Genomic DNA, 21,854 nt, shown 5'->3' on the forward strand with positions numbered 1-21,854 from the left:
AAAGTTGTATGGAAAATTTAGGTGAGATATCCAATGTAAATAAAGTTGATTCTAGTAGTTTTCTCTTAAAATGTAATAAAACAAAATGGTTTAAGCAAAAAGGCTGAGTGCACTGTAGGAGAAGAGCCTAAAGTCTTAATAGCTCTCAAGGTGTATTATTGATTTGGATCTAAGGTCCAACAGGAAGCTCCAGGATCTTTGAATGTAACAAAGATTTTCATATTGCAACACCACAGTCAAGAGTCTTCATGATTTGTCTAGATTTATTAAGAGTCCCCCTCCTTGTACTCAGCACTGATAAGTTTGAGCATCCAAAGTGAAAGACTAATTTCATGGGAAGACACACTATTATATTACATAAGTCATTGTGTGTTTTTTATGTCTAAGTAGTGGCATTACAACTAAGAAACGTATCCTTTCTTGATGTTCTCTTGCCCTAGACGCCTACAAGTAATTCACCTATCAAAGCCAATGTGAGTCTGTAATCACTTGGTCTTTCAGAGTTGGTCAATTAGCTTAGCTGGTGAGTCAGAGCTTTAGATAGAGTGATACTTCGTGAGGAATGCTGTCTTCCTTGCTAGTAATAGGAGCTATTTACCTCTGCTCTTCTGTCCTGAAGTACCTTTCAATCAAACTCTGCAGTAATGTTTCTATTATTCTCTCCAGTACAGTCTCAGAACTACTCCCTTACTTCAAAGGCTGTCCTTCTCATCTGGTGCATTGTAAACACTTGCTATCAATATGGCTGCATAAGTAATCAAATTTTCTTTAACCATTGTGGTTGAAGTATTCCCAGGAAACACTATCACTTTATTCTATGCCCAAAGCAGAAACTGCACAGTCTCATGACATTTCCAGAACCAAATAATACAACAACACATACAACCGACATAATTATTTTTAGTATTTGTAATCTTACAATTTTGTTGGAAATGATACGAACCAAATTTAACATCTTTTTTCCTACTGAAATACTATAAGGGATCGAATAGATAAACATTCAAATTTTGTGAATCTAGAATCCAGTATGTAGTCCAAGCAAGCTTTGAGTTTCTGTCTCATAATCTCAAGTATTGGGGAATCTATGTCTGAGGTACTACACCTGGCTAATTACAAATATTAAGGCAACAGTTTAAGATAGTACTTTCTTTTCTGAGCCAATCAGTTATCTCAAAGCACATGCATGTCTCTTTTATTATTATTGCTAGGGATACTGCTTACCTGTAATTTTTTGTAAAAACCTATTTGTATTGTTATTTATTTTAGCATATGGGTGTATTGTCTGGCTTGGGTTATATGTCTAAGAACCACATATGTGTAGTGCCTTTCACAGACAGAAGAGGCCATCAGATATCATGAAACTGGTGTTAGATTTTTGTGAGATGCTGAGTGGGTGCTAGCAATAAAACCCAGGTCCTCTGGAAAACACAGCCAATACTACTGAGTCATTTTTTCAGTATAGTTTACATTTAGCGGTCTTAGTTCATGAAAGCTCCATGAGCTCCATGAGCTCAATTTTCTCCTTGAGTAAATTGTAAGAATCAACAGAGCTACTTGATATTTTGTCTAATCATGCTTTAAAGAATGTCCAACTTATATACAGTGTTCTCACTTTTTAGCTTTCAATTCAACTTAATCCTGCACTCTGGGTATGTGAAATTTTCTTTGAAGTCTGTTTTTATTTACCAAAAATACAAAGGACAATGACAGACCAAAGGAAAGATTACATCCGAGTAAAACTTGATAAAGAAATGCATTTATGAGACTACTTACAGAAGCATGACTGAGGATTTGCCCTTAGGACCACAGGCAACTCATCCTCCATGAAATTGGTAGCTGATTGTATCACAGGAAGGGGGAGGGCTTCCTAAAGTTTCCTTGTGACTCCCACTGGTTGATAGGCCTAATCTCTAAAGGGTTTTTATGTATGTATGTACGTATGTATGTATGTATGTATGTATGTATGTATGTATGTATGTTTTTTGTGGTGACCATAGCTGTTCTAAATAAATGTAGTAATAAACCCTTGAACTCAGGAAAAAAAATACCAGAATAAAGTCTGTAACTTAATGATACTTTCTAAAACATTTTTCCTATGTAACTAGTCACCTAAAATAGAGATTTCTAGTAATAAAATGAATGTGTCCTTCACATAAAAGAATCATGGGGGGTTGGGGATTTAGCTCAGTGGTAGAGCGCTTGCCTAGGAAGCGCAAGGCCCTGGGTTCGGTCCCCAGCTCCGAAAAAAAGAACAAAAAAAAAAAAAAAGAAGAATCATGGAAGAGAAAGAGAAAATGAAAACTAAATTGTTGATTGTTTTCCACTACTTCTAAATATATTTTATTTGATTTTTTCTGACCTAATACAGTCACATTTTTAGAGAGAGAACTATAATGGAAATGTCTTTTTTCATGTGCCCAACAATAACGCTGTACAATATTTCATATCTGGATTATTTATTGGTATTTAGGCATTACTACTTTGAGTTAAAATGTTTCAATATATTTCCTGCTTTAAATCACCGAAATTATATTATTCTGAGAAACTAGAAAAAAAAAATCTAAGTTCTCAAAGCAGTCATTTTAGTGACCCAATGAACAGCAAACCAATATATGTGCCTTATGTAGATGGACAGCTGTGGACTGAAAATTACCCATAGTTTTAGGGACTGCCCTTTAATACAAATGGTATAACACATTGGTTAATTCCCAATCAACTGGTTGATATTAGTGAATATTAGAATCTACCAAATGAAAAGTGAACTGCAAATATGGCCAAGTCTCAGAATCAAGAAGTTGACTATAATTTAAATAGTCCTCTTAAATCTCAACTTCATTTCAACAAACTAAACATTCATTAAGTTCATGTATATCATATATCATTCTTTTATATGAATGTATGTGTTGGTGAAGGTATCAGTGCTTTAGAGTGTCTCTCTGTCTCTCTCTCTCTCTCTCTCTCTCTTTCTCTCTCTCTCTCTCTCTGTCTCTCTGTCCTCTGTCTCTCTCTCTCTCTCTCTCTCTCCCTCCATCCACACACACACACACACACACACACACACACACACACACACACACACACACACACTGACACACTGGGTGTGGGAGATTGTCTGTGTGTACCTGTGTGTCACATATATACAGATAGAAATCAATTGTCTTAGGATTTTATTACTGTAAAAAGAAACCATGACTGTCACAACTTTTATAAGGAAATCATTTAATTGGAGATGGCTTTTAATTCAGAGTTTTAGTCCATTATCATTTTTGAAAGGTTTACTCTTTGCAAGGGCATCTTGGCAGTAAGGGACCAAGGATACCACAAAGTCACATCTTACAACAAACCTCATGCAGGGTGTTTGTTGGAGAGAGATACAGAATGGTGAATTCCTCTGACTGGGAACAGATGTAGTAGAGAATTGTGCAGAAGGGAGGGCATTTATAGATTTTTTAAAGCATACATAGTGATCTAGTGGAAAAGTACACTGTACCTGGAAGTACTGTTTGGGTTGGCTGTTAATGCTGAGACATGGAGATAGGGATTTCAAAGTCTGAGGCTTTCTGTGTTAAACCAGTGTGAGGTATTGTTCCCCTGGCACCCATCTAAGCTCAGGGTAAAGTTAGGGCAGAACATTGTTTGTTGTGACCTGGTCTTGTGCTCTGAGTCACATCAGGGACAAGGTGTTCATTCTCTCCTTTACCATTTTTCCTTAGAGTCTTGGAAAGAATGGAAAGAATCATGGAGGCACATAGGCAGAGAAAGACAGAGCCAGAAAGTAGATGAGAATTCTATATCTGAATAGGCAGGAGAGAGAGAGAGAGAGAGAGAGAGAGAGAGAGAGAGAGAGAGAGAGAGAGAGAGAGAGAGAGAGAGAGCCTGGATTGAGCTTTTGAAACCTCAAAACTTACCCCTTGTGGCACATTTTCTTCATCAAGGCCACACTTCATCCAACAGGGTTACATTTCCTATTCCTTTCAAATAAAGCCACTCTCTGTGAGCCTATTGGGGAGGGTGGCATTTCACTAAAACCTCCATATCCAACTCCCTAGCCACCATAAGATTGTAGTCATACCATGATACCAAATGCACTTAATTCAACTTCAAAATCGCCGTAGTCCATCTCAGTCTCGGTACTATTAAACTCCACAGATCAGGTTCTTTGATACTCATGGTAATATTTTAACTATAATTGCAACCCCTGTAAAATCAAAATGAAAATGCAAATCACATACTTCAAATATGTAGTGACATAGGATATACACTAGCAGTCTAAAATGGAAGCAAGTGAGCATAGTGAGGAAATACTGCACTAAAGAAAAACCAAAAGCCTCCTGGGCAAACTCCAAACTCATCTCCATGCCTGATGTCAAAAGTTCTTTATATAAAGATATCTCCACCTCTTTTCAGCTTTGTTAACTGGAGCATACGTCTCCCTCTCAGTCTGATTCTATATCCTGTTAGAAGCCTTCCTTGACTTGAATAGCATGACTCTGGCTTTCCCAGCATCTTCAGTATGCCAAGGCCATGTAGGCTTCATTTTTACAGCTCCATGCAATAGCTTCTAGGTCTCCATGCAGGGACACGCTGACTGACACATGCCTGGGCTCAGTGGTTTCCTATGGTGAGGAGGGAGATTCCATACCCCTTTTGTCTCTCCTTAGCACAGACTCAAATGGTCAAAGCTGACACATTCTGTTTCTTGCTAAGGCTGGAACATGCCTTCCCTCATTTATTTACATCAGAATCAGCTTTCTGTTCTGATAGTTTCCTTCATTGCCTAATCTTGGCTTCCTTGAAGCTTATGTTGTAGACCAGCCTGGCCTTGAACTAAGAGATCTCCCTGCTTCTGCCCCTGAGTGCTAAGATTGAAGGTGTGTACCACCATAACAAGGCTTAAACTTTTCTTGAATTTCTTTTCACTAATTTTCAAATTCCTTTTTATAGGTTGGAAGGTTTGCTGGCTGGAGCCTTGCTTGGAGGTCAGGACTCCCTTTACTCTATTTAGCACCAAGTTTTTCTTTAATCTACTTCCTAATGCTTTATTTCCCATACTATATATTTTATATTTCACCTTGACCAGAGTGTGCCTTTTCATTATAGATCTGCATAAATGTTGTTGCTAATAACCACATGATTCATTCAACACTAGGCTGTTTTGAAATTTTCTTCGCCAAAGAAATTAATCTGAAGCAATTAATCCAAAGCTTTTCAATTCAGCCCCAGGCAAACTTTCTAGATAAGGGCCCCAAAACAGCAACATTCTTTGCCAAAAATTCTAAAAAAAAATGGTGGCTAGGCCATATATTTATTAATTTATTTATATAATTAATTATATTTATTATAATATTATATTTATTAATATTTATGAATTCTTTCCCCTGAAACCTTTTGAACCAGACTCCTACAGTTCAAATCACTCTCAGTCCTGCTATCTTCTATGATCCTACTTGTATGGCCCATTAAGCTCTACTTAAACCATTCACCAGCTTTCCTAACAAACAAAGGTAATACCCCACTCCTGGTACCAACTTCTGTCTTAGGGTTTTATTGCTGTGAAGAGACACAATGACTATGCAATGCTTATAAAGGAAAACATTTAAATGTGGTTCACTTATAGTTTAGAGATTTAGTCTATTATCATCTTGGTGGGAAGCATAATGTCACATAGGCAGAAACAGTGTTCCAGGCATACCTGATAGATCTACATGTGGATCAGGAGACAAAGGGAGAGGGAGAGAGGGAGAGAAAACCTGTCTTGAGCATTTGAAATCCCAATGTCTACCTCCAGTGATACATTTCCTGTAAGAAGGCCACACCTACTCCAAGGCCACATGACCTAATCCTTCAAATGATACCACTCCCTATGTGCCTGTCGATGGCACTTACATTCAAGATTAAACCATTCAAAAATCCTAGATGAGCATGAATTCCCTAGATGTCTTGTTCTTGCCAATTAATCAATCCAAGAAAAGGGACAGTTAGCTTTCTTTAAGAATGTGGAACCTGATAAGTCTTCCATACTCCAGTGAGAGGATGCACATCCAATAGTATATTGGAAGCACATATTGGACTTGGTAAGGTTTATAAAAAATAATAAAAATGAAGACCCCCCCTTGGTGAGTAAGGAAGAGTAGGTAGGTCTATGAGGAGTAGGGGTAGGAAATATGGTTGAAACACACTGTGAGAAATTCTCCAAAAACCAATAAGAAAATAAAGATAAAATTTAAAAAGTAGTCTGTATTTTACTATCCAGTTTTAAATAGCAGTAGTAAAACAAGTCCTCACTAAGAAATGTTTCTTTTAGGTTTAATTTCTTTTCTTTAATTAATTAATTATTTACAATCCAGACTTTATTCCCATCCCAGACCACCCAGTGACTGTTCCACATAAAATAACTGCAACTCATTTTTGCTCAAGGTTATTATTTTTTCATTAAAACCATATAAATCCCAACTAATGCAAATATTAATACATTGTGTAGGGTCTTGTTGTGAAAGACCTGACTATCTCGGAGGATTGTAGTGCATTTGAAGCTTTTGCCTGAAAAGCCACAATGTGATCACAGCCTAATGAGCTCTGAAAAGACGCTACTGAGCTCAATGCACATGGTAAAGACATGGGTTAAAAAGTTTCCTAGGGAAGTTTTAAGAATCTCTTAGAGACTCTTTGGTATTTTATAAAATCTGTGCTTATGGTCAGCTGAAGTTTAAGAATTGGGTGTGATTAACAGTCTAGAGTCATTGAGGAAGAGGAATCTTGGTCGATGATTAATATAACGTGGACTGGCTACAGCTGTGCAGTGCCACCTCAGGTCTAGTGGTTCAGGGAGCTATGAGAAGGAAGACTTAGCAGTGTGCAGGAGTGTAAGCAGCATTCCATCATGGACTCTGCATTCATTCCTGTTTTCAGGTTCCTGGTTTGAGTTTCTATCCTAACTCCTCTAGGTAGTATATGATAAGTTGTAGGATGAAATAAGCCTTTTTCTTTCCAAGTTGATTTTAGCAATGTATTTAATAAATAGATGTCACAATTTAGACAATTGTTTGTTATCATTTTTATAATACCCACAAGTGAAAGAATACACGATTTTCATCATTATGTGTATGACTTAGGTTAATTAACACAAAGCTTATTTGGTTTTATTCTTTACATAGTGGAGTATCATTTAATTGCATGCATATACATCAGTATGTTTTCTATACCCATGCCTCTGTCAATGAAGACACATGTTTATTCTATACTCTGATACTTATGAATAGTTTCTTATGTATAGCAGTAAACATGGTTATGTCTGTAATTTTCATTTTGGGAAGTGAAACAAGGTGAAGATTGACTCTTTAATTTTGGATGTGCCAGAAATTTAAACTGGGAGACATTTTAGTTTGCATCAGTCATCATTAATTAGTTTTTAAATTAAGAATTTGATGAAGATAGCATAAAAATTGTAGTAGAGACAAAAACTGCGAAGTGTAGTGGCACATTGCTGTAACTATAGTGCTAGGGAGAAGGAAACAGAGAGGGGGTGTCATGGATTCAAGGCCACATGATGGATTCCATGCCAAATTAGACTATAGTATAGGACACTGTCTTAAAAAGAAAGAAAAAATTAAAATGTACATTGTCTAAACATAGTGGCATAAGTGAATTATATGAAATTTGTCAAATGTTGGCAAATCTAGATTTCAACCATAACAGTTCACCAAGGTCAGCATTAATCACGTGAGTGTAGTAGGCATGGAAACTGATATATTCCTTTTCCTGTTTTGCAATAATTATCTAAATAAATGATCCAACCTGTACTTTTCTGCCATTTTATTGAAATGAGTATTAGAATTAAGCTGACTGTTGTCTTCTATAGTTTCTTTTCTTCAAAGTATAAAGAAATGTGGAAAAATGGTAGTACTTGTTTGTTTTGTTTTGTTTTGTTTGCTTGTTTGATGTTAACCAAAGGGCTCCTTGCACTCACAGAATTGTCATGAGTTGGTCTCATGACAATCATACTCCATTATCAAATTGGGCTCCATTTAGAGGTTCTTTGTTGTTGCTTGTGGTATTTGCCTTTTATAAAATATCACAAATTCACTTCCAACACAGGGAACTGAGAAGGACAGGACCTGAGACTTTTACTTTCTTTACAGTCGGTTACTAAAACCATGAAATTGACAGCATTAAAGCTCAGTTTAGATGTTTACAAGCACTCTCATTCACTTAGGGGATAAAAGCCAAAAAAGGGAATTTTTCAAACTCACTTCAATGTTCCTCAAGCAAAGATAGAAGGTAGTGGAAGGTAGTAGATGGCTAAGCCCCTGAGATTCATGGAAACTGGTAGACAGAGTCACCTGGACATTCTGCCTAGGATACTGATGTCAGTCTGTTCAGTTAACTGTTCAGTTAAAGAATGGAATACATTAGGAAGAGAGAGAGACAGAGAGAGAGAGAGAGAGAAAGAGAGAGAGAGAGAATGAGAATTAATACCTCTCTAGTACCTCTTGCAGACCACAGTGCTAAGTTAATTGACACTTAAAATAATTTCAGATGTCTATTAAAATTTTAAAGCAAATTATTCTTTCCTTCCTTTTTCTGTGTCTTTCTTTCTACTTGGTTCAGACAGGGTTTCTTGTAGGCTAGGCAACCTCAAAGCCATATGCATCATATGATGAGCTTAAACTTCTGTTCCTCCTGCATCTAACTTTCTTGTACTATATTCACAGGCATGTGCCTCTAAACCTAGTCTAAACTCTACAGGGCTTCAAAGGGACCTGAGCTTGCTAGATAAACACTCTTCTAATTGCGACACAGACAACTTCTTTGTGAATTTATTATCCTGTGAACTTTTAAGACTGTCTTAAGTTCAGAATCTTCAAGTGAATATTTTTGCATCATTTTTGTTTTTCTTTGATTTTTGTATACAGTTTCTTTGATTTGATGATAATTTTAAAAGTTCAAATGAAGATTCTGAAATTTGGATTTTGAAATTCCCAAGATGATATACTCATCAAGTTAGTAGGAATGAAGATGTATGTTTAGGCTCATGTTCACAATACAGAGGGTCTTTGTCTTCCTTTCAGGATTTGTTTATGTGTTTCGCTAGTTGTTTATTTGTTTCATTCAATTTGGCTAGATTGTTGATTAATTAGTGATATCTTTCCAACCCTGCCTAACATGTATGGTTGATATGTCCTCTTATTGAGATACAGACCTAAATACATTCTCAATTTTTGTAAAGTCAAAGCAATAAACATTTTCAAGTTTTCTACTTCTGCCAAAGCATATACTATTATAGTGAAGAGACTGGACTTCCAAATATTCCTGGGGAAATGTTTGTCTAAAACGTCAGAGAAATAAGAACCTTAGAGAAATAAGAATACCAGTATCTGGGTGTGACAAGCTGCCTTCCTTCACATGATTATGTTAGTCATCCTAGAGTGAAGATTAGCTTAAACACTCAAGATGAATATTGATGATGTCATTCTTTTCTTCTAATGTCAATGAAAGACTTCTGAAACTTCAAGAAGTCAACAGCTATAGTCTAAGTAGATTGGCTTTTGATTTTTATATGATATTGAATATTTATTACATCTATCATTTCAGTACACTTCTATGATGCGACTTTGTCCTTAGACTTTGCTTAAACTTTTTTCATGGAACCACAATATTCATATCAGCAGCCATTCTACAGATTCTTGCTTATTAACTCCAAGGTACTTAATCTTTTGTAGACTCCTGAGTTGTGTTACTAGTTGAAAATGCACTTTTGATTTCGTTCATCTGATTTTTGCAACACATACTTCTTTTAAGAGATATAATTATGTAAAGTACTCTACCTGATTCTTAGTCAGCTCTTTTCTTCCATATTCTAATGATTATATGTATTTATTCAAGTATTGTGTAAGCATCATATAATCATAAAATGGAAATGCTAGCGTTTAATGTTATCAGAAAAGCCCATTAGGTAATTTCTTGTGCCTGAATTGCCTCTACCTCATTAGAGTAGCCTCCTGTTTATGAGGCTTCCTTGCCAGCTTAGGTACCATTGTTAGAAATGTGAATAATCAGATGCTGAATATTCATTTAAAATGATTGTGCCAATCATGTATCAAACATTAGAACACTCTACCTTTCCGAACTCAATTATTTTTGAACCAATTTCAGAAGTACCTATTGAGTGCCAGATATATTTCAAAGCATTATTCCAGATTCTAGACATTAAGACCCATTAGTGCCTAGTGCCCATTCTAAGACAAGAGAGAGAGCAAAAAGACAAAAAAAAAAAAAAAAAAAAAGACAACGGACAAACAAACAAAAACCCCATTGAAATTAACTCTGATGTGGAGCCCTCTCCCAGATTGGTGTTACATGGCAATGACTGTGGTAAAGTAAGAGCCTGGGAATCTCAGATCCTCCCAGCACAGCTGGAGACCTGCGGAGACCTTGGGGTCTGTCCTTTGGCTCTGCATTCTCTGTATGAGTCGGAGAAGTCCCTTTGTATCAGAGCAAGATGTATGGTAGCTTTGACTGTGATTGTGGTGAGCTAGAGCCACCTAATCACTAAGATGAGATGCCTGTCAGCCAAAGTCACCAGGGTTTCCTGTGGAAACACAGTGACAAGAAAGCAAGGAAGCAGCAACTAGCACCTCCCAGCACCTTAGTATGCTTGCTGCTCCAGACCAGTCAGTCCAACACTGAATGTATCCACACTGTGAGGATGGTCAGGAAGGCCTGCCGGGAGCATATTTACTAACAGTTTTGTCCCATGTTAAGTTGGTTACCACAGTGAATCTGGGTAATAGTATGTCACTTCATTCCGTATGAGTTTCTTGAGTGTTTTCTTTAAATGTCTGCAGAGTTGTTGTCCTTCCTTGAACTATAAGCACTGCAATCTTCTCAATTCTCATTATGAATAGGGATTTTTGAGCTTTAAGTCCGAGGGGAGCTAGGCGGGCCTGATGAGCATCTGCAATGAACATCAAGAAACCATCGTGCTGTGGGAATGTGATTTTTCTCCCTTGTTGAAAAATCTTTCCTTTTGATGCCACTTTTCTTCCTTGTTTACACAAGTTCAAGAATCTGAAAGAAAAAGGCAATTGTAAGAGTTTCAAATGGCAGACTTTCATCTGGGCTCTATGTACATGGACTTAAAACCATTGCTCTGTGAAGAAAGTAACTTGTTTCTTTGTTTTTCTTTTTTTTTCTGCTGTAGACAATAACTGTGCAAATGAGTAACCATCAAAAAATTTGTCCTTACCGATCTCCAGAGTGTCAAACATGCTCTCCGTGAAATCAAAACTGTTAGAAGACTTGACCATGATAACGTTTGAAAAGTGTTTGAAATTCTTGGTCCCGGTGGAAGCTGGTTAAAAGATGATGTGGGCTCTCTCATGGAGCTGAATAGAGTCTACATTTTCAGGAGTATGTGGAGACAGATTTGGCGAATGTGCTGGAACAGGGCCCTTTACTGGAAGAGCAGGCCAGGCTCTTCATGAGTTAGCTGCTACGTGGGCTCATATATCCATTCTGCAAGCATACTGCACAGAGATCTCAGGCCAGCTAAAGTTTTCATTAACACTGAATATTTGGTGCAGAAGATAGGTGACTTTGGCCTGGCCAAGATCATGGATCCTCATTATTCCCATAAGCGTCATCTTTCTGGAGGATTGGTTACCAATTTGTACAGATCTCCACAGCTTTTACTTTCTCCTAATAATTATACTAAAGCCATTGACATATGGACTGCAGGCTACATCTTTGAGGAAATGGAAATGGAGAGTGTACCCTCTTTGTAGGTACATATGAACTTGAACAAATGCAGCTGATCTTAGAGTCGTTGTGCATGAGGAAGATCCAGCAGGAGATTCTCAGTGTGATTCCAGTTGACATTGGAAACGATGCGACTGAGGCACACAAACCGCTAACTCAGCTGCTTCTGGGGATTAGAATAGAAGCAGTGGATTTCCAGGAACAAATTCTGACATTCAGCCCCATGGACCGACTGGCAGCCGATGAAAGACTTTCCCATCTTTACATGTGCACCTACTCCTTCCCAATGGACGAGCTGATTTCAAGCAATTCTTTCCACATAGAAGATGAAGTGGACAACTTTTGCTTGTGGATGAAACATATAATCACATTTATAACTGGGAAAGGTACCACAATTGTCAGTTCTCGGAGCACGACTGTCCTATTCATAACAACTTTGATATCAATGAGGTTCAGCTTGACCCGATGAGCTCTGTCTGATGTCACCAATGAAGAAGTTTAAGTTGATCTTCGAAAGTGCTTGGATTGAAACCGAGAGAAGTATCTTAAGGATCCTGCCTTCGACACCAGCCTCTCTGCTGAGCCTTGCTGCCAGTACCCAGATCACCACAAGAACAAGTACTGTGATCTGAGTGCAGCCACACCTGTAACAAGCTCATCATTATAGGATAACCTGGTGTGGAAGGAGAGCAAGGTTAACCATTACTGTGAGCACAAGCTTGTTATAAATCTTTCCAACTGGAAAGAGCAAAATAAGGAAAAGTCGGCTAAGAGACACAAGTCCAAGTGTGAGAGGAACAGGTTGGTCAAGGCACAGATTGCACTAGAGGAAGTGTCCTAGCAGCTGGCTGAGAGGGAGAGGGGCCACTTCTTTGACTTTAGTGCCTTCATCAAAGGGACTATTCAGCTCAGTGCCCAGCGTGAGTCTGTTGACATAGTTGACAAGTTAAAAGACTTGAATAGCTCAGTGTCTGAGTTAAAATTGAAAAGCCTGATATCTAAGTCAGTGGGAAAAGCAAGAAAAGGGAAGGGCTAACCTGGCCCAGCAGGAAGCCTTGTACCAATCCTCCTGAGACATCCAGTTTGTGAGTGGCAGGGAGGAAGGAGTGTTTCTTCATCAGTTTTCTTGTGAGCTCAGGAAGGACAAACAGGTGGAGAAGGAGAACACTCACATCAGCTATTTAGACAAGATTTTTTTGTTTTTTGTTTGTTTGTTTGTTCTTTTGTTGTTGTTGGTTTTTTTTTTTTTAAGCAGGAAGGAGGATTCCAAAATTCTAGAAACCGAGCCAGCGGAGGAAGGGAAGCAGAGAGAGGCTGTGAGGCTGGGCTTCTGAATGGGAGTGAGGAGTTGCTCCTGAACTGGCAGCCAAAGGTCATAGGCACCCTGCAATTTCACAATCCAGTAGGATGCCACTCAATTCCATCCAGGCCACATTAACTCCATCCATCCTCTATGAACTCTTCCCCTCAAATCCCTCACAAGATAGAAGTTCAGATGGTCAGTGTTCTGAAACATCTAAACTTCTCAGCAGACATTTCTTTGTTCTTCATGAAATTCATTGTGTCTTTTTTTTTTATCACTAATGCTTTAAGTCATTGTTTTTCTAAACTTGAGTCAGAAGGTGTCATTAATTTGTAAGGATTTTTCTTGGTTCTCAGTTTGTAAAGCACAGACTTTTTTCTACATGTGAGTTAGTTTCCATTTGAACTGGCATGTCGTTTGCACACACACACACACACACACACACACACACACACACAAAGAATAGAGCAAAACAATGCAGTACAGGAGGAGACAAGATGCACTACAATGATGAACAGACATTCTCATAGACCAGTGACCTGCTTTATAGGAAACAAAACTATGCCTTGAAACTTAGACTATAAGTACGTAATTGTACGAAAAGAGCTATTTTTTTGTTGAAACATTTTTCATTCTTTAGTATTTTCAAGTTTTTCATACTATACACATTTCTTAAGACATATGATACCAGCAGCAACTGAAAATGAATGCCGAATTTGCTATGAATGTGTTATCTACCTCAAGGTAACAAAAGTATGTTGTGAAACCTGACCCATCCATAGTGCTCCACGGCATATGTACTTTGACCTAGCCAGCATTTATCATAGTAAATTATTGAGACTCGTTCACCATTTATAAATGTCCTGGCATGCCTTCTTTATAGTGAAACATTAAATACATCACATCTTATTTATTTTTAGTAAATCAGTATATTTTCTATATTTAATTAGGAAAGTTAATTTAGTTCTAAATTTATTTACCTGCCTCTTTTTCCATTTGGCATTATGGTTTATTGCCTGCTGAGCTGATCTGAGAAGTCAGCTTGTCCTGAGGCTGTCCATGTATATTAAGTAAAGTACTCACTTTGTATAGGAATCTGTATTTTGGAGGTGCTTGGGAATTTATTATAAAATGCTCCTAGAAGTCTTAATGGTGTTTTTTAAAAACCTATAAAGTTAGCCTTGTGTTCATGGAAGAAATTAAGGTACATCATTATTCTACTTTAACCATTGTACATGATAAGCCTTCCCATGCACCCTGTCTTACTATATGTTTTTATTGAATGATCTATTCCCTGTCCCTAGGCAAACATGAGTAAAATTAGGTTAAATGAAAAAATAAGAAAGAGAGAAATTAATTCTGATGTAGCCTGGTCAGTATGGTAAGAATTTTATGCTGGAAAAAAATCTTTTGAGAACACAAAAGAAGAAAATATTTAGCTGACCTCAAGAGAGAATTGCAGGGTATGTCTTTTCTGGAATGCAGTATGGGGTGTTCTCTATATTTGACTTTCAATGATTGCCTGCCAGGAAAAGGCCAAGAATGGTCATTTCAAGTAGTAGGAGTGACAGGAATCAGAAAACTAAAGGAAGAATATACACGCTGGGTCTTCTGTAGATTACAAGGTCTATTCAGCACCCAGAGAAGAAGACAGAAATACTGACACCAGAGCCACAGCCCTGTTATGGCAAACAATACAGCATTGGGAGTTTTATGTTAATTGAATTGCTGTATAACTATTTACAACCAGCTTAGCAGCTGAAGGCAGCATCTTGCTCATCTTCCCACAGGTTAAAAATCTAGGGACATCTCAGTCAAATTCTCAAAAACATTGAAATCAAAAGGCCAGGTAGACTTAAATCCACACTTATCAGCATGAGTCAGAAAGCATCATTTCCCCAATTAGGAGACTCTTGCTGAAACTCAATTTCTTTCTTCTTCACAAAATTCAAAGAGAAAATGACTAAGGATAGTCTTCTAGCTAGAGTTTCTATGTAGTAATGTAATAACAGGAATTATAACTGGTCAATTTTTGCCATGTTCTTTTAGAAGCCAGGTTCAGGTCCCGCTCAAAGGGATGGGAGTATACAAAGTTGTAAACATGAAGTTAACCTAAATTTTGGTCACAACAGAAGATTGTTTTAAGTGGTGACAATATCAGTGGTGATTGAAAATTAATGTGGTAGGGTAACAGGGATATGTAATTGGAGAGAGACAAAAGAACATGGATTTATCAATTTCAAGCATCTTCTATTTCAAAAAGTAACTTCTTATAGTGTAGTATGTGGCTTTCATTTTTCCAAAGAGGGAATGAAAAAAAATTACTATAAAGTTTCCTGGGACTCAAAGAAATCATTTTCTCGTTAGAAAAGAAGAAAAGGGGAGTCTTTGGAATGGCTCAAGCTAGCTTTCCCTAGAAAGGATAGAAACAGTCTAGGGAACTATTATCCTGAGGAATAAGATGAAATTAGATTTTTTTTAATGTTCCAAGAGTTTAAAAAGGGTTTAAAATAGATCCCCTGGAGGAAAGGAGAACGAAAGAAGATAGTAACCAGTGTTTGAAGAAACAGGCACTAAAACCAATTCTGACCCAGTTGCCCTTCCATAGTCTACAACCTTGGGAGGTGAAAATGGCTCGAATGGAACAAAGAACTGCTGTAAAGAGACATTATTTCAGGCTAAAGGAGAAGGTGATGGAATGACAAGAGCAAAACTTGGTTTTGCCATTGTTGTTTAAGCATGACCCCTGGGCCAGGTTCTGAGTCTCTTACTGCTGTTAGAATTCAAAAGAATCCAAGCAAGAGATGGCACTCCAGAAATAAGGCTTAGAAGTGCTCGCATTGCCTTGGGCTCATGTGACATTGAAATTAAGAATTACCATCTTTGGCAGTTGATATTACTAAAACTGTCAGCCAGGAACTTTTAGAGGGAAAATTAAAACAGATTTTGAGAATGCAAATCATAACTTCTATCTCAAGGATGACCGTGAGAATTAATAGTGATGCTTTTCAGAGGTGAGGCATCTTAAAGCTAGACCTAAGCCACATCACAGATGAATGTCCATATATAGTCAGATGACAGGAGAGATGACCCATGAGGAAGAATGGAGGGTACATTAGAAGTTGCAGAACCAAAAAGTAATCAGCACCACCACAACAAAAGGGGTTGACTACAAAGTCTTGGGATGGGGTCTTTGAGAACTAAATCTTAAGTGATAATAAGTCAATAGAATTCATACCCTACCTTTTGTTACATCTGCATATATTCATTCTTGTAACACCTGTCTATATCCTTTCTAGAATTCATCTGATACATTTCTAGAAATAACATTTGCCCTTCATTATTAACATATTTTCAAATATTTGTTTTAATTTGGGGAGGCTTTTGAGGTTTCATACCATATTTTCATGTTGTTATAAATATTACCCTCTTCATTTCCACCCCCATTGTTATTCTCTGTGTGCTTTACACTGAATGTATCGATTTATATATTTCTTGTTTTGCTTTGATCAAAGCAATATAAGCTTTCACATTAATTGAAATAAAAATATATACTCAGACAGAAAATTAAAGTTCATTAGCTAACAATAGTACTCTGACAAGACTAGGAAACATTATGCCAGAAACTACAAAATTAATAATGCCTCGTTTTTGTTTCCTGTGTCTGGAATACTGTAAAAAATAGATCTGTAAACAATTAAGGGCTGATTGGGCTTGTAATTCCAGAGAACAATCCATCATTGTGAGGAATTCAAGCAAGAATGTGAAACACACTATCATAAACTTGACCAAGATCAGAGAGAGAAGGAGTGCATGCATGCATGCACTTGTCCAGCCCTCTTTCTCCTTGTTTACGTAGTTGCGGAGCTAAAACTAGAGAATGATGTCACCTACTTGTTAGCTAGAGGTTGTACTATGTAATTATGCAATCAATATGATTCCTATAATCATGCCCACAGGGCAAGCTATTCTATGAGATTCCTCATGGAATTTCTTGGGTATTTTACATTATATCAAGTTGACAATTAACAGTAAGCATCATAGGTAGTTAATTTATCCAGTTTAGTGGAGTATAATTTTTTAAAGTATGTTCTCAGGACTTTCTGGATTTCCTCACTGCCTGTTGTTATGTTTCCCTTCTCATTTCTCTTTTTTGTTAACTGTGATATTCACTCTCTTATTTTTAGTTAATATGGATGAGTTTGACAATCATATTAATCTATCAAAGAACCAACTCTGTTTAATTGATGCTTTGTGTGGTTCTTTTTGTTTTTATTTTATTGATTTCTGTCCCAAGCCTTATTATTTTTTGCTATCTGCTCCTTTGGAGTATGCACTCTTCTTTTTGTTTTAGAGCTGAGATGTGCTGTGAAGTTGTTAATCTCTTCAAAATTCTTATGCAGGCATTTAGTGCTATCAACTTGACTCTTAGAACTGACTTTGTTGTGTCAAACATGTTTGGGTATGTTGTGTATCTATTTTCACTCAATTCTAGAAAATATTTTATTTCTTGTTTAATTTCTACTTTGTCCCATTTTTCATTCAGTAGACAGTTGTTCAGTTTTCATGACTTTGTAAGTTTTTTGTTGTTTCTGTGTTTATCTAGGTTAAATCTCTGGTGGTCAGAGAGATGCAGGGTATTATGTCAAATTTCTTGTACCTGCTCAGACTTCCTTGTGTCTGAATATATAGTCAATTTTGGAGAAAATTCAGTTACATTCTGAAAAGTTATATTCTTTTGTGTTTTGATGAAATGGCTGCATGTATCTGTTAGGTACATTTGGTTTATATGTTTGTTCCATCATTTCTTTGTTTAGTTTTTATCTGGATGAAACTCCATTTATGGGTGAGATGTTGAAGACTCTCACTGTCGCTGTAAGAGGGTCAATGAAGTTTTAAGCTGTATGGTGATTCTTCTAAATACTTAGATGAAATTATGTTTGGGGCATAAATATTTAGAATTTCATTATCATCTTGGTAGAGTTTTCCTTTTATGAACATGTAGTCATCATCCATATCTTCTGAGTAGTTTTGGTTTAAAGTCTGTTTAATTAGATTTTAAATTGCTACACCAGCTTGCTTCTTAGGTCCGTTTGCTTAGAATATCTCTTCCCAACCCCTTTCATGACATCTCTGTGTAATACTGAGATGAGTTTATTGGATGGAGGAAAAGAGTGGCTCTTGCTTCACAATCATTCTATTAATATGGGTCATTTTATCAGACAATTGAGACTACTGATATGGAGAGACATATGGAACAATTATTATTATTCCTGTATTTTACTATTTTTAATATCGCTGTTGTTGCTGGTGGTGGTAAAGGTGATGGTGTGTGTGTGTGTGTGTGTGTGTGTGTGTGTCTGTGTGTGTGTGTCTGTGTGTGTGTATGTCTGTGTTTCCTTTCTTTTGAATTTTCTGTATTTGAATTATATATTCCCTGTGTTTTCACGGTTGTAGTTGACATCTTTATGTTGAAGGGTTCCTCCTCACATCTTCTCTAAGGCTGTATTTCTGAATAAACGTTGCCAATTTTTGCCCTTTTCATGAAATATCTTACTTTATTCATCTATGGCCATTATATTTTGTAGGACATAGTAGGCTACTTGTGGTCTCATAGAGTCTGCAGCCCCCCATTTTAGGCCCTTTTGACCTTTAGATTCTCTTTGAGAACTCAGGTATAATTCTAATCTGTCTACTTCTATATAATACTTGTTCTTTTTCTGTGCAGTTCTAATATACTTCTTTTGTTCTGTACATTTAATGTTTTGGTTATTCTGTGGTTAGTGAACTGTCTTTCCTGGTACCCTCAATCTATTTGATGTTCTACATGCTTCTTGTACCTTTATAGGCATCTCTTTTTATGGTGGTAAATTTTATTATTATTATTTTATTAATATTTTCTTTAACTTTTACCTGAATTTCTTCTGCTTTCTATCTTCTAATTATTTTTAGATTAGGTCTTTTCCCAGTGTCTTGAATTCCCTGTACAATTTGTGTCAGGGATTTTTAGATTGCCATTTTCTTTGACCGATGTCCTATTTCTTCTATCCTGTTATTAATGTCTTCCATCTTTTCTATTCTATTGGTAAAAGTTTAGGTTTTCTTTATTGATTCTATTTTCATTTTCTGGTCATAAATAGTTTCACTAGTTTTCTTCCACTGTCTGTGTTTTTCTGCATTTCTTCAAGGGATTTATTCATTTTCTCTATTATATGCATACAAGCTACTTTAAAGTCTTTCTCTTGATTTTCAGATACGCTGGAATATTCAGGGCCTGCCATGATTGGGTTACTGTGCTTTGTGTATAATAATGAGACATATCATCCTAGCTTCTCTGTTATTGATTGTGTTTTTATGCTAGCACCTAGGCATTTGGAATCAATAAGATTTGTAGTACTAGATGCTGATATCTAGTTGTTTCTTTCTTGAATGAATATTTCTGTTTCCTCTGTGGGTTATAGATGAGTGTGGAAGCTCTGTTTTGCCTGGTATAACCTTTTTTTCTGGACCTTTTATTTGGCCACTGGGAGTTCCAGGTAAAATGTGTTTCAGAGTATTAGGTACAGACTCTTAGAACTGAGTATAGTCTGGGTGTCTGAGGTAGTTTACAGAAGGAAGAAAATCAGAGACCTCCATCAGGATCTGCTTATTTTGTTTCCTTAGAATGTGACAATAATGAAGATAGGTCGCCCTAGACTGTCTGCTATATTACTTGCTAGAGTTGAGGGCTAGAATAAAGCATCAAGTTAATGGAAGAGTTAGGAGTGGATGATCTGTGGGATCCACAAGGGATGGAGGTAGGACAGGTAGTAAAGGTTGCATCAGGTATATTGATGCAGAGCATAAGACGAGGGAATAGGTCTGAAGGTACAGAGGTGAGAGGAATACCTGCACTCCTTGAAAGTGTTATCTTGTGGGTAAACAAGGATTACCATTGTAGGGGGACAATATTAAGCAATAAGTGGAGAGAGGGGTCTAGGAGAAGATAGTCTCTGGGTTCTACTCGATTTTGCATAAGAGAAGGCTGCTACACCTGTTCTTCTGGTCTGTTTCAATTCTTGATCCTATTTGCTTGGAATACATCTTCTCTATCCTTTCACTAAAGTGGTCCTTTCCTTAAACATAATATGAACTTCCATAGACAACAAATAGATGGATTTTATTTCTAAATTTAGAAAGGCATTTAGACTGCATTTCTAAATTTATTTATGATTTTCTCTTACAGGATATCCAGATCACAGTTTACTGCATAAACTCCTCCCAGTTCCCTGCCCACTTTCACTCTCCTCCAAATCTACTACAAATGAAACAAAATAGGTTCTGATGAGTATGTCATTACTTTGCCACTAAGACACAAATTGACTAGAAGATAAATCATATTCACTCTTCACCAATGTGTCCATTAAGGATTCCAACATGCTGTCTTAAACTGAAAGGAGGACCACTACAGATTTAAAAAGACTGCTTGATGAACAATTAAATGACCCAATAGTGCATATATTGCAGAAATCGACCTCTTTACCAAGTATGAAGACATACTGTCTTTTCTAAAGGTGTAATTTTATAGTTTATCATTACTTGATAACATTAATCAAGGATAGGCAAACAACACTTGATAGACCTTTTTCACCTTATGATCTTTCTTTTCTCAGGCTGGCATTTTATCCTGAATAGACGAACTCTTAATCCTCCATGCTTAAAAAAAAAATCAGTGTTAGGCTGATTCTATTTCCATTATATTTTTGTGTATTTTTTCTGTGTTCAATTGATTGCCACCCCCAGTCTTATGTGCCTTTATCTTCTTAGTCAACTAGGGGATCCCAAATTTCAAGGTTCAGGAATCCTTGCTTTGCTTTATTATGTACCTGCTATGGGATTAGTCACATGCTGCTGTGTGCTTTGAGTATAATTGCTACATGATGGCAACAAGTTAACATTTTATTGGGCTTAATAACTTTCATGTCTGAGACTGCTTCTATGTCTTTACCACCTTAGGGAAAATGTAAGTCCTTGGAAGTTAACTTTATCACCGGCATTTCTCAGCTAGGATGTACTTGTGTATTGCTAGAGATATTCACCTCTATGTTACACATAGGCAAATATTTTCAATCTTTTTTTAGCACAAGTTCTTTGACTGGAGAACAAGCATAGGATCACTGTTTTATAAACAAAAGGTATAGTCAGAGGAAGAATTCCTGGGTTAGATCTGATACTCCAAGATACACAGCTTAGAATTTACAATGCATTAACTTCCTTCTGTCACAGTTTCTTTTGTGTGGGGGGGGGTGCTAAAGAGCTGTGTAAAGTAGAGGAGTGTGGATTAAAAATAGTGAAAGGGAAGGGCACTGAGAAAATGGAGATAGTCCACAAGTGGGCCACTTCTCTGGAGATCTGTTAGCTGGTATAGTCTCCAGTCTAGTACTGAGGCTTTACAAGAGTTTGTGTATCTGTTTTTCTGAATGGCATACCATGAACATGAGCATTGAATGTCTGTCCAAGCACATAAGGCAGGTGGTAGGTCTGAAAAGAGTGGAAGCAGATTGGGTCTTAAGGAACTGAACTGAAGACATGGGAAAATAGACACTCAGACAGCCTAACTTTCTGAGTTCTGTGCTCTCCACTTGAGCAGTGGATATATGCCATGGAGATATAAATACAGCTATTTTTAAAAATGAAGACAAATGGATAGAACTAGAAAAAAATCACCCTGAGGGAAATAACTCAGACAGAGGAAGGTAAGCATTGTATTTATTCACTTATAAGTGGATATTAGCTATAAAGTAAAGATTCACAG

At 36.9% G+C, this 21,854-nt stretch overlaps 1 pseudogene; it reads left to right on the plus strand.

Annotated features, from left to right (window-relative positions):
- Positions 1–21,854, plus strand: part of LOC116895937 — a 142,293-nt pseudogene that overhangs the window by 63,256 nt on the left and 57,183 nt on the right.

Source organism: Rattus rattus, chromosome 3, assembly GCF_011064425.1.
Source record: "Rattus rattus isolate New Zealand chromosome 3, Rrattus_CSIRO_v1, whole genome shotgun sequence".
NCBI classification, from domain to species: Eukaryota; Metazoa; Chordata; class Mammalia; order Rodentia; family Muridae; genus Rattus; species Rattus rattus.